At 35.4% G+C, this 12,808-nt stretch overlaps 1 long non-coding RNA gene across 1 annotated transcript in view; it reads right to left on the bottom strand.

Moving 5' to 3' along the window:
- Nucleotides 1-547: 547 nt before the first annotated feature.
- The window catches only part of LOC110346528 (uncharacterized), a 147,327-nt gene continuing 135,066 nt past the window's right edge, over nt 548-12,808 (bottom strand). Inside the window, exon 4 of the long non-coding RNA XR_002390638.2 lies at nt 548-1,040. This is a non-coding gene — a long non-coding RNA (uncharacterized LOC110346528). The remainder of the gene's footprint in view (nt 1,041-12,808) is intronic.

The following is a 12,808-nucleotide window of genomic DNA, read 5'->3' as shown; positions in this document are numbered from 1 at the left end:
TCTAACTTCCAAAAGGCACTACTTCTAAATGTTTTCATTTATCTTGTTAGAATTTGGAAAGGCAACTTTCATACTGAGCATGTATCAATATTGAAAAAAGAAGTAATCCCCAAATCTCTGGCATAACCTGAGAAAAACTAGATCACTTTTTCAGCATTGAACTAATTTTGCTTTTTCTTTGGAGCAGTCTTTTTCTAGTATCTTATATCAGGGTCACTAGAAAGCTAAGTTGGTGATCAGAAGATTAATTACTTTTTTTTGGCAAGAATAGAATCAGATATGGGCCTGGAATTTAGCTCAGTGGTTTCGCCGCCTGCTGCGCAAGCGCAAGGACCTGAGTTTGATCCCTGGTACCAAAAAAAAAAAGAATAGAATCAGAGAAAAAAGAGGCAAAAATTCCTAAGATATATATATCCTACTCTCTACCCCCACTTTGATGCACATGCATATCTCTAAAATTACTGCATTCATATCCATTGTCCACAGGACCCCTTGATCTTTCAACATTAAAATAAAAGAAAATATTATCTTGCAAGGGAGCTTCCTGTTCCTGTTGTTTATTACCAGCTATGAAGTAGAATGATGCCTGCTCTCCTTCAGACTACTATTTGCTTGAGGCAGGGTTTGAGGGACTCCATCATCTCTGGATTGACTTTCCTATTCTAGGCTGCTGAAACCTCAAAAGGAAAGAGCACACGTCTTTCGCAATGTAAGAAACTCTGGAGGTTGCCCTTTTGTGGGCATCTCTGCTATGTATTCCTTTTTGATCTTCCAGTCAATAAAATAGCCTGTACTTCGTAAGTCAGACAAGCCTTCTGTACTGTGCATGACAGGTCTCTGAGCTGATCATGTTTTCTGATTGTCCCCTTGGACTCCGTAAATTGTGTTCCCCAAGGCAAGATTGTGAGTTTTCAACTGGCTGGCCCCATTCATCGTTCATCGTTTTAGCAAGACTATCGAATAATGAAGACCTTGCAGCAGAACTGGACTCATTTCCAATTCCAGAGCAGAGTGATAGGTTCATAGGCACATCCACTGACCTGTAACATGAATAGGAAATAATCACTATTTAATTTGTGTGGCACCTTAGAGATGTTTGCTGTAGGGATCATCCAATAAGAGTTGAACAATTCATCCCTACTTCTGGCAGAATGAAGGAAAACTTCAAGGCAGGTTTTATAGCACAATTTAGAAGGTACGGTAGTCTGCTTGGGTAATGCACCACATTGTGGGTTAGCATGGAAATAAACCCATGATTAATCAAATGGATTGACTGATTATATTCTGTCATTAATAAAGAAAGCATTCCATTTGAGTATCTATTATATGAGGACAGATACCATTTACCATTTGCTAATTGCCTTATGTGTTTGGAAATAAATCATTTTTTTTTGGTACCGGGGATCGAACTTGGGTCCTTGCGCTTGTGCAGCAGGTGGTGAAACCACTGAACTAAATCCCCGGCCCTGAAGTAAATCTTTTATGTAATGAGACTTAAGAAAACTTTGAATGTAAAAACAAACTCAAACAGTTTCAGCATAGACATGGATTTCCTATGTGCTACCATGGTGAATAATATTTATTATTTTTAAAATTATCATTCATTTTACACCTAATTTGAGTGGCACATATTACTAAGGCAATGTGCCTTAGCTTCTTGGAAATTCACAATCATCCTGGTAAGTTGTCTCTATTAATTCATATCTTCTAAGGACAAAACTAGCTTTCTAAAGTGAGACATCTTATCCAATTTTATAAAACTAATAAATGATCAAGCTAGAAATAACTCCTAAGTTTTTTCAAGTGTTAGAATCTGAATAACTCTTAATCACTACTTGTTTTTGATCATTGAGAAGTGGTAGTGAAGCCAAAGTCTAAGAACTTTGACTTAGAAGTCCTGTTGCCTGTTGAGAACATTATACATATCTAATATTTCCTCTTTTATAAATCAAAATGTATGTTGAGGTAGACCTTTTCTCAAGTGATAAAGATATATTAGAGGAGAACCTAGCCAGAGATATTGCCTACAAGGAAAGAATTCTCTTGATGTTCAATAAACATCAGAGAAAACTCAGTATCTTCAATGATTTGCAAGCCAATGAGATTTCTGAAAGTATAATTTTTCTTACATAAAATTATCTTTCCTCTATGTAGATATTTAACTGTGATTAAACTGTGATTTAGATTTAAATGCTTTGCTCTGCTTAACACCTAAATGAAATAGAAAGCCATAGTTCATCTCAGTGGTTGGACCTAATTGTTTGCCTTTGGCCTGTTTTGGAGGCCAGATAGCTAGTTCCGCTATGTATCACCTACCTCTTCCTGATCAACTTCCAAGCTCATTAAAAAACAGGAGAAAAATCTGATGGTAAATCTTTTTTTTTTTGGATGCTGGAGTTTTGGGCAAGTACTCTAGTACTGAGCTATTTCCTCAAACTCTCACTGCAAATCTTCATATCTGCATCTTTACAAGATTGCTTGATTTCAACTCTTACCTTAACTGATACTGTAGTCTTCTTTATAAAGACATCTGAAGGTTCAATATCTGAAGCTTACATTTGCTTTACACTTCTCCCTATTTGATTTACATCCTTAGGAATATTTATTTTTACAAGAGAGAAAATGTGATATGTAAGCACTCTCTCCAAGCTCAGTGGAGGATATATACTAACACTATACTACTGTTAGTATTGCTAATCCTTGGCCAACAATTTGTTTCATTAAACTAAATAGTAATACAGTAAATTGAATGATTAAATAGCCTAATGATTTTGCTTTTCTCAATAATAATACCTTCAATTAAAGATAGACTTAAACTGAAATCTAAATAAAAATTGAATATTTAGAATCAAAGACAAGATGTTTCCTTCTAAAATGCTGTTACTTAATAAATCATTGCCAGTAGGTGTCCACACTACATTTTTCATTGAAACTGTTTGAAAAGGGTTTTTTTTCACAATATCTAGAATAGCTTGGAATACTATTATTTCACATGGTAACCCTAATGGCAAATACAACATTAAGTAGTTCCTACATGACTGAAAACGTTTTTGGTTCATAAATTGAACTATGTCTAGTATTTTTCAGTTTAACAAATAAATTTTCTTTGGAATATTGAGAAACTTTTATGTGTTAATTTTTTGAATGTAGTACGATCCCCTTGTGCAAACAAACCAATGAGATATGTTTTATGGGTTTACCAACTTCCAGGTTCTGTGATATTTCAGTCTACCGACACTTGGGCCCAAGAGGCTATCAGCCAGTCTGATCTATCTTAGTGCACACCTACTCACTAAAGAAATAAACAAAAATATTGGAACTTAAATAGAAAAAAATAACAGTAGGGGGCATATGTTTTAATTTTAAATGCCTCTTTTATATGTCAGAGATACAGTTGTCCTATAAAATGAGAAAGAGTAAATAAATTTCTTTTAAGAGACTATCTGTAGATGGGACCATCCTGTAGTTAGCAAGTTTTTGGACTGAGATAATCCAAAAATCATTTATATTTCATAATTGGCTTAGTGATACATAACATTTTAACAGGAGATATGCCTTCTGAATTGTTTGCCTAAGGTAAATATTAAAATTAATCTTCACTCCCTGACTACCACTAACTGATTGCAAGGAGAATGAGCCCAGAAGAGCAAGTGTCTGTGAAAGTATTGGTTAGATAATCTAGAATATGGTTAATCTTCCAGCAAGAATCTAATGAGTTGTTCACATAAGTGCTGAGCTCATTTAAAGCTAGAATTCTCACAGAATAATAGGAGTTCACAAATCACAAATATGAGTAAATATTTACTTGTTTTCAAGTGAAGACCCCAAACGAAAGCATTTTCTTTTTTCTGCTAGTTGAGAATTTTCCTCTTTTCTTTAATTTAAACACCAAGTGTTGGCATCATAAATTTCATGTTGTACCTGCGGTTTCCTTAAAAGACTATCAGCCTTTAGCTGATGGACATACTTAAACGTTAACTCTTGCATTTCATTTCAGGTTACATTTAGCTTTAGTAGTCTAGTATGATGATGTCCAAGTTGGATAGCTGGTTTTCAGAAGAAAACATGTCTTCCACCTGTGGACTCCATTTTAAAGATGACTCCAAAAATGAAAATGTTCAGAAACTAAATGAACTGTATTGTTCTATACTATTATTATCATTGTACATATAGTTATTTTAATTTTTTAATGATTTTTCACCATGTTTTGAATAATCATCATTATATAACATCATTTTTGTACACAATTATAACAAATGGCTAAAACCTTAACAGGAATATGTATATTTTCCTTATAAGAAAACTCATAAGATTCAATAATCCTTCTCACATCTGTGTTGTAATAAGGGCAGTTCTCAGGAGAGTAATTATCAGTGGCTTGGCTGCCATTTAAATATTTAGTATACATCTTAATTTTTGGTTAGTATAATTGGAATTAAATTTGTCTTTATTCATTTTACCCTTTAGAACTTTAACTTATTGTTATCCATTTGAATACCTGTAAGCAAGAACATAAGAGATGAAAAATCATGTCATCACAGCCTACAATACTTTGCATAATCTGATCCCTGCCTAATTGTTTAAAACTTCTTATACTACTTTCTTTTAATTTTCTATCCTCTGCCACACTTTCTTTTCCTGAGACCCCCTCAACTCATCAATGCTTTTTTTGTTTTCACTCATTATTTCTTCCAAGATCTTCCCTCTACTTTTCTCATATTAGATTTATTATCATCCTTAAATTTCACTGTACATATTATCTTTTGGGAGAGGTCATTTTACATAATCTAAATTAGTTTCCTATCTTTAATCTCCACACTGTTAATCTACTCACATTCTTTTACCAACTTGTACAGTCTGTGATTATTTTCTCATCTTACTTGTTTCCTTCTTTTCCATCTATTTTCTGGATTAGGAACTGTTTATCTAACCTCAATAGTGTAAGGACCCGGTAGGAATGTGAGGCTGGCAGCAGATATAACAGACATGTATTACTGGTAATCATGGGTAATGGGTGCAAGTCTGCCAAACTAGAGTGCAGGTGAAACAAATGGTAAAGCAGGCATAAATACTAAGCATCCATTTTATCCCCCTACACAGGTAACAGGTGAGAATTTCAACAGTGTAGAGGAGTACTGAGTTTCAAATACCTAGGTTCCATATACTGAGTATCTGCTGACAGGACCGGCAGTATTATAACCTAAGACTTACATGAAAAATGCAGGCTTTCTTATCTAAAGACTTTCTAATTTTAGGCCTTCCACAGATAAAAGATTCAGGAGAGCAAGAAGCTTGTCTGTCTTCACAATTGAATCACCAAAACCCAAATCAAGCCTGGCCTTTTGTAAGTGGGCAGGAAACTTTGTTGTATGTATGCAGGAATCAATGGAAAAGTGAAATTACTATGTAGCATCCATGTTTTGATATTATGTAAATGTAGTTTTAACTTTTAGTATTCAAAAGCCTCAATTTTTGTCTTTCAACATTAAAGAATTCATTATTTCCCTAAGTGTGGAGCCTTTTTCACCTCTTCTCACATTTTCTCCCAGAATCAGGCATATGCTTAGTTAAGAAATGAACACTTTGCCTCAGTGGGTGGGCTGTATGCTTCAAACCTAAAACTGATCCTTTACAAGTATTGCAAAAAAGCAAATTATCAGGGTAACAGAAACAGACTCAAACAGTACCTTCTGCCAGATTCTCTCCAGATCTGGTTCCTTGTAAGAATACATGCCTGGGGGTGGGGAAGTGGGGAATAACTTTCAGGAGATGGATGTAAAGAAGCCCTGGACCCAATCACAGTAAGACAACATATGTTTTGTGGTTGTTTGTTTGTTTTTTGTTCTTGGTACCGGGGATCAAACTCAGGACCTGGCAAGGCAGGCAGCAGCATCACTGAGCTGAATCCCCGGCAAGACAAGACATGTTTAACCTTCTTCTGTTTTCCTTCTCAACAGCCCCCACATACCCAAAGAAGACTTCACTCTCTGGGTTTAAGTAAAAACACTCTTTGAACTTCCAATCAGGGTACTGGTTTCACCTTAGGACATGTACCTCCTCATCTGAAGTATCCCAAATGAAACTGCTAATTCAAAGTTGTAAATGATTTTAAAATATATTATTCTTCTCTTGAATATATTTGTAGCTTTATTCATTTAGGTTGATTCCTGAGAAACATTATTCTTTTTGTGAGATAGATAGCATTCATCGTATAACAGGGTGAGTGTATAGTATTGTAATATTCCAGTAAAATATACTTTGTCATCAACGATTTAAATTTTGAATTCCATATATTTTCCAAATCACTGGCCAACCAAATTTACAAATGACCTCTTATGATGTCTCCCTCTATGTAGATCATTGTCATCATTCCTGGAGTCATATTAACTTGTGAATTATATATGTCAGTACTGAGTCATGCTCCTTTATCGTATTTCTTTGACTCCTATGCCAGCCTATTATGAAATAAAACTAGAAAGTAAATATTTTCACAGGTAAATGTTCTGCCACTGAGAAATAGCATACTGAAATCTATCCTGCACTACTGAAGAAAATTTTAACAAGAAAAAGTTCACATATTCAGTGTTTTTTTTTAACTTCCCAAGATATAATAAATAAATGGTTGATCTTTTAGCTTCAAACCAGTCACAGTGATGCCATTGGAAGTTGGGTGGAAGTTTACCAAGCTGCTTCTTCACATACATTAAAAGGATTCTAGGAAACCTGACACAAGGAAGTCACAGTAACTAACCGAAAAGATAAAATTTCTCAACAGTGTGACAATTTCTAACTTCCTGGCAATGTCTGTTGCATTCTATTGGCATAACTCTAACCTTTTGCCTGTCCCTATTCTAGGGATCAATCCCAATTCTACATGGGCATTTCCAAGAATTTTAACTGACATGAGATATTTTACAATGCAACAAAATATACTTACTGATAGGTCTCACCCTCAGTTGCCGCCAGACACCAGAGTTCCTGGTGTGACTCATCCCAGCCAACTGAGCTCTGGGAACAATCACAGCCTGACCAACACATCCTGTTGCTATCCCACCCACTCTGTTGGGACCCAGTGTACTCAGAAATGGCTGTTTCACAAGAAAACCTAGGCCTTAGCTAGGTTGCTGCTCAGCGATTCTCGCTTTCCCAATCTCATGTTTCCCTTAACCTCACCCAACCTATGGCCATTCCATTTAAACTTCTTTAAAAACCCAGTTCAGTAAACTCCCAGTGGACTCTCCCTTGAGTCATTCCTAGATGTCCTGCATGGAACCCTAAATTCAGGCTGGTTGTGTTCTTTTGGTGGTTCAATGCCATTTTACCTAACACATAATGTAGAATACAGCAAATACAATGTGTCAACCATGCAGCAAACCATACTATATGTAAAATAAAATGAGTATTTTGAGGTGGAAACAATGACCGTGGCATGGGGTTTTTTGTAGGGCAATGTGATTAACTCTGAACTACGGATGGATAGGACTTGATAGTTGAAGTAGAGAAGGAAGGTCTTTACTGTAGATCAGAGGGGAAATATACTGAGGAAATGGTTACTTCACATGGCTCTGGTTTCTCCCATCTGCAAGCCAGGGATCCCTGAGTTGAAATTGAGCCTGGTTTCTGTCTCTAAATAATACTTTAAAAACTGTGACCAAGCCAAACCCCCGAAATCTCCAGCACAAAGGCAGTAAAGTTTCTTAATTCATCTACCCAGAAGGAGTATCTTTTCTGTTCCAACTTGGGAAGAACTCATTTTTCTCCACATTGCTATCTCAGATGAGGCATCTTTTCCCATTTTTTCTGCTTTATACAAACATATGTATAGGTTATCAGCCACATGCAAGTACAAAGAGACAGTAAAGCTCATAAATATTTAGAGTTCTGTAAACAAATATCTTTAGAGCTGGAATTGGCAAACAACAAACTACAGTCCACATGCAGCCATCACTAATTTTGTAAAGGTGTACGGGAATATAACAACTCACAGCTGTTTGTATACAGTATTATGGCACCTGCACTGTCCAATAGTAGAGTTCAGTCTTCACAACAGAGTGCATGGCATGAAAAGCCTGAATATCTGACATATCATAGAAAATGACTGACAATGCTTGCTTTAGAGAAGAAGATGGGAAAAAAAAATGGCTTAAGGTTCAGATTGTCCCAGAGTGCCCTAAAAACAACTGAATCCTAATCTTAATAAGATAACAGTTTAGTTAAATCTTCTTAGAAGTATCAAAACAGTTTACAGATTTGAGTCACAATTTCATTCTCTGGCTTCCTGTTGAGGATCAGGAAGAAGAGATTTTTCATGATGCGTTCATGAGGAAACCAAGCTGACAGTATAAAATAAATGACTGGTTTTGGTTGAATAACTTCAGATAAAAATAAAGGCATTAACATATTTCTCTTTGTTCATTCTAATTTATATAATTGCCTGATTTTGGATCTGTAGACACAGTTAGAGGAGAGGTTGTTTAAAATATGTGAGTGTTTAATTGGAGGTTCTAGTTTATATCAAAAGAAAGTAGGAAACGGTCAACACAAAGGAGATGTTTTACAAATGTGTTTAGGATGAGAAAACCAAAAGATAAGATTGGGTCTCAGCAGCTAAATGATGAACATTCCAATGAGTAGTTCTTTCCTGCTCAAATACTTGTTCAACATTATTAACCCAATCAGCAAGAACTTCATAGCGAAAAAAGGACTAGAAGTTTGAGGTGGGTGACATCAGCAAGGGTTCTTTCTGGAACAGGTCTTGATTATAGTGAGAAAAACTGCTTGGATGTAGAACTGAAGCAGCAGGAAGTGAAGAGGGGAAAAATATCCATGTCAGTAACAAGCAAAGATGGGAGGATAATTACTCTAATCAAAGGGATGGAGGGGTTGAAAGGAGGGCAGGGGAATGGGGAAAAATAAGAACCAAGAGATTATGTAAAGGTGCAAATTTCCAATGATGAGTGTCATTATATTGTATACCTAAAATGTACCAATAAAATTAATTTTAAAAAAAGGCCAGAACATGTGAACCTCACTTGAGATTTGGAAAGGTGGAGACCTCAGATGGTGAAAGCCCTGAAGAAAGCTGCTGTTCTTTTATGGTTTGAGCAAAACTTCCAGTCATATACACCTGCCTCAGATCACAGTCCAGGAAACACTTATGCTGCTACCTGAAAAACACTCATGGCCCCTTTCCTTCATCGTCTCTTATTCATATTCTTAAGGATCTTTGAGTACTATTTGGGCATTAATTTTTTCCTCTACTTTTATTGCTCACCAGTAAATTTTGACTGAATCAGCATATGGGTCCTGGAATTTCTCTTACAAGCTAAAAGAGAACCTCATCCCTCTAAGTAGCAACATTATTTTGTGTTTTGAAATGATTGTAAAATCTTTTCCTTCTGTAGTTTCCTTTCAGCACCTGCCTTGAGAAACAGTTTTGGGAAATTGTTTTCCTCAGACCAGTGCTATCTGTCACTTTCAGAGTTTATCTGCAGCAGCTCATCTATCTGGTGTCCATGCTAAAGGTTTTCTCTCAGTGCCTAAGTTGTTTTATTCTGTTAGCAATCTCATCCTGTTATGTGGGGAAAGTTATTCTAATCCGAGAAGATAATACTAAATTATAAATGTGCTTCAATTTAGTCTTTCCTAGAAAACTCCATAAGGCTATATCAACAAAATACATCTACATTACCAGCACTCTAATTGGCTCAGGGCAACAAAGGTTATGACTTTTTTGCTCCATAGTTAATGTGGTATGCTGTATGTGGATGTGCGTATGTGTGTTGTATGTGAGTGTAAGCATTTAAAAAGAGCTGGAGGAAAAAGTCCACTATAGGATTGTAAAAGACTTGCTTATTCAAACTTAGATACACTTGTTTGAAATTATATCACAGCTTATGAAAGGGAGAACTTTTAATCATATTTTTCTGATATATTGGGAATGTGTCACCAAAATAGGATAGACCATAAAATTCTCAAACTTGTTTGGAGGAAGAGCTTAGGTGTAGGTGGCAGAGCTGTAGAACCTTATATACAAATGTAAAATAAAATAAAAATTACAGTGACAGAAAGTAAAGCCAGAAACAATTACTCATTATGCAAATGAAGTTAGTATTTTTACATGTTTTCAGATGCAAAGAATGGATACTGCTATCTATAAGCTCTCATATTTATTCACTTATAAATTTACTCAACCAAACTTGATTTAGTACTTATTCTATAACAATCATTCTGCTTCTTTCTTTCTGAAGCAAGTTAACTTTAACTCAAGACTGATTGTAATACCTTTTAAAACACACCTGGGTTAATACAATAAGAAGACCTGAAATGTCCACTCTGTGAGGCCAACAGGGACGTGCATAATCTAACAACTGTGAACTGAAGTTGAAGTGACTCAAATAGAGAATAAAATGTTTTAATTTGTTTTCTTAATCATTTTAATTCAAATATCAAGTTTAGACATTACCCCCTAACACACACACACACACACACACACACACACACACACACACTACTCATTGAAATATACTGAGAGCTGCATTGAAGCACTTTCAAATATTGTAGACTTACAAAACAGTGGGTTGCTGGGCACTTCATTACCAGGGCATTAGGATCCAGGCAAGGTATTCCTTTCTTCCTGATACATGTCCACATTTTGGTCTCTGATAACTCCTGTTAGGTTTTTATACATATATTTGTCTCCATTGTACATAGGTCCTATCATTATTCATTTTCACAAATTGAGAAAGAAAACAAAATGTGAATAAATGTAATCTGAATCAATGATTAGCTCTGACTTGACTTTAGATTTTGGAATAATTATTTTCTTATCATTTGTGACAGCTATCTGTAGGAAATAAAATCTCTTCTAAGATAGTATTAAAGTAATATTACCAACACCAGCTGATCATTTTCTAACTACTTATTATATATTAAACACTCTGTTTTGCACTTTATATATATTGCCCTGTAGGTACACTGTCTTATTTTATCATGGAAAATGAAGTAAATTACATTATCACTATTTCCAGATAAAGAAACTGAGGACCCTGAGAGAAAATTAAGCCATTTGCCTAGTATTAGTATTTAGAAGACTGTAAGTAATATTTATTTGAAAATGTTACACCTCCCATAACAATTGCATTTACTTCTACTTCTGACAGCTTTCCTTATTTTTATCAGATTGGCATTCTTAACAACCTGCTGCCACCAATGGAATACTGTGCAACTCACACCAAAACTCTGTTTTACCTACATTCTGCCCACTTTCTTCTCTCTCAAATCCCATTCTCTTATTCAGATAACCCTTGTTCATGTCTTGGTTTGTATCTTTCTTCCATCTTTCTGCTCTTTGGACTTTGTTTGGATTTACTGCAATCTTTTTTACAACTTGCAAAATTGATATTTTAGATGGTGCTGCTTGGTTCAACACTGGTTTAAGTCTAGGGTCAATTCTAATTCTTCTTGCCCCATCCTAGTAATTACAGTATCTACCCTTTCCTGAATCTTTAGATTTCATCTCCTTTGCCTTATTTTTCTCTTGTTGGCTCAACTTAGGTCCAAATAGAAACAATTCCACAGGTGATACTCTTTAAGCAAAACTTCAAGTAGAAATGTCACCAGAGCAAGGGCTTAAAAACACACCAGCAGAAATGTATGCTAATTTATATGCTTGGATTTAAAATTTATGTCAGTATCATGAATAAATTAATGAGTAAATAAAGTCAACAGATGAATAGGGTTAGATTTGTGCTGTGCAATGTTCATCTATTTGTGAAAAATTAATAGTTGCATTACTAATCATCTTCATTGGTTGGCAGTGATGTACTCTATATTAGGAGATGTGTTTCTTGCATACAGAAGAGTTCAAATTAGTGAACTGAAAAGATTTTATTTAGTTACAGGATGCGTACCCATGTAGGTCCTCCTGGGCTCAATAAAGGGACTTCACTGTCTTCTAGATGGGTGGAGTTTGGCTTTTGGCATTAGGATTTGGAGACAGAACTAAATTTCAAAATAAATAAATAAACACACACAAAAAATGCTTCACTTTTTACCTAATAAACTTTCCACACAATAGAGATTCATTACTTTGTACCATTGAAATAAAGAAAACTTTGTGCTCCAAACAAAATATTTATCTATGTGATTTAAATTTAGACATTATTTTAAAAACTGGTTGTGTTTCTGTTATTTTTATATTTCTTTAATTAATTGCAACGTCCTCATTTTGTCTCTTTCAAAGTAAAAGCAGTAAGCAAGTGATTGTATTTAACTGGCTAATTTAACCAAGGCGCTGCCTTGTCCTATATAAGAGATTGATGCATTTTGCATTGAAATGTTCCCTGTGAGAAGAACTCTTTCTTGGCCTGAGTGATGATCTTAGGGATATTAGCAATGAAAAAAATAACAGCAAAGACTGACTGGCATTGCTGTACACAGCCTAACTGGTTTACTTTGATGGCTTCCTATTCTTTCCATCGAGAACAGCGCCCCCTGTGTCAGCTTCCCACTAGTTCATAACTCTATTATAATCTAGGAACTGCGGGGAAACTGAGTTCTCTAAAATGCCTTTCCCTGTGGCTTAAAGTAAAGATTTTTTTTAAATAAATAAATACAGTTTATGTTGGGCATACACTACTTGAAGGGCTAATGATTATTGACTAGCCTGCAGCAGGCATCAGGGAGTCTTGCCTCAGGCCCTTCCAAGTAGCCCCCAAACATGCGGAATGTTAACACATGTTTCTGGATTCTGGCTGAGATTGGACACAAACAAGGCAGTCAGAATGGACCATTTAGTGTACAAGTC

This window comes from Heterocephalus glaber, unplaced genomic scaffold (assembly GCF_053883595.1).
Source record: "Heterocephalus glaber isolate CG9 unplaced genomic scaffold, H.glaber_assembly_v1.0 deba00001523, whole genome shotgun sequence".
Taxonomy (NCBI): Eukaryota; Metazoa; Chordata; class Mammalia; order Rodentia; family Bathyergidae; genus Heterocephalus; species Heterocephalus glaber.
This window is presented reverse-complemented; position numbering and strand designations above follow the sequence as displayed.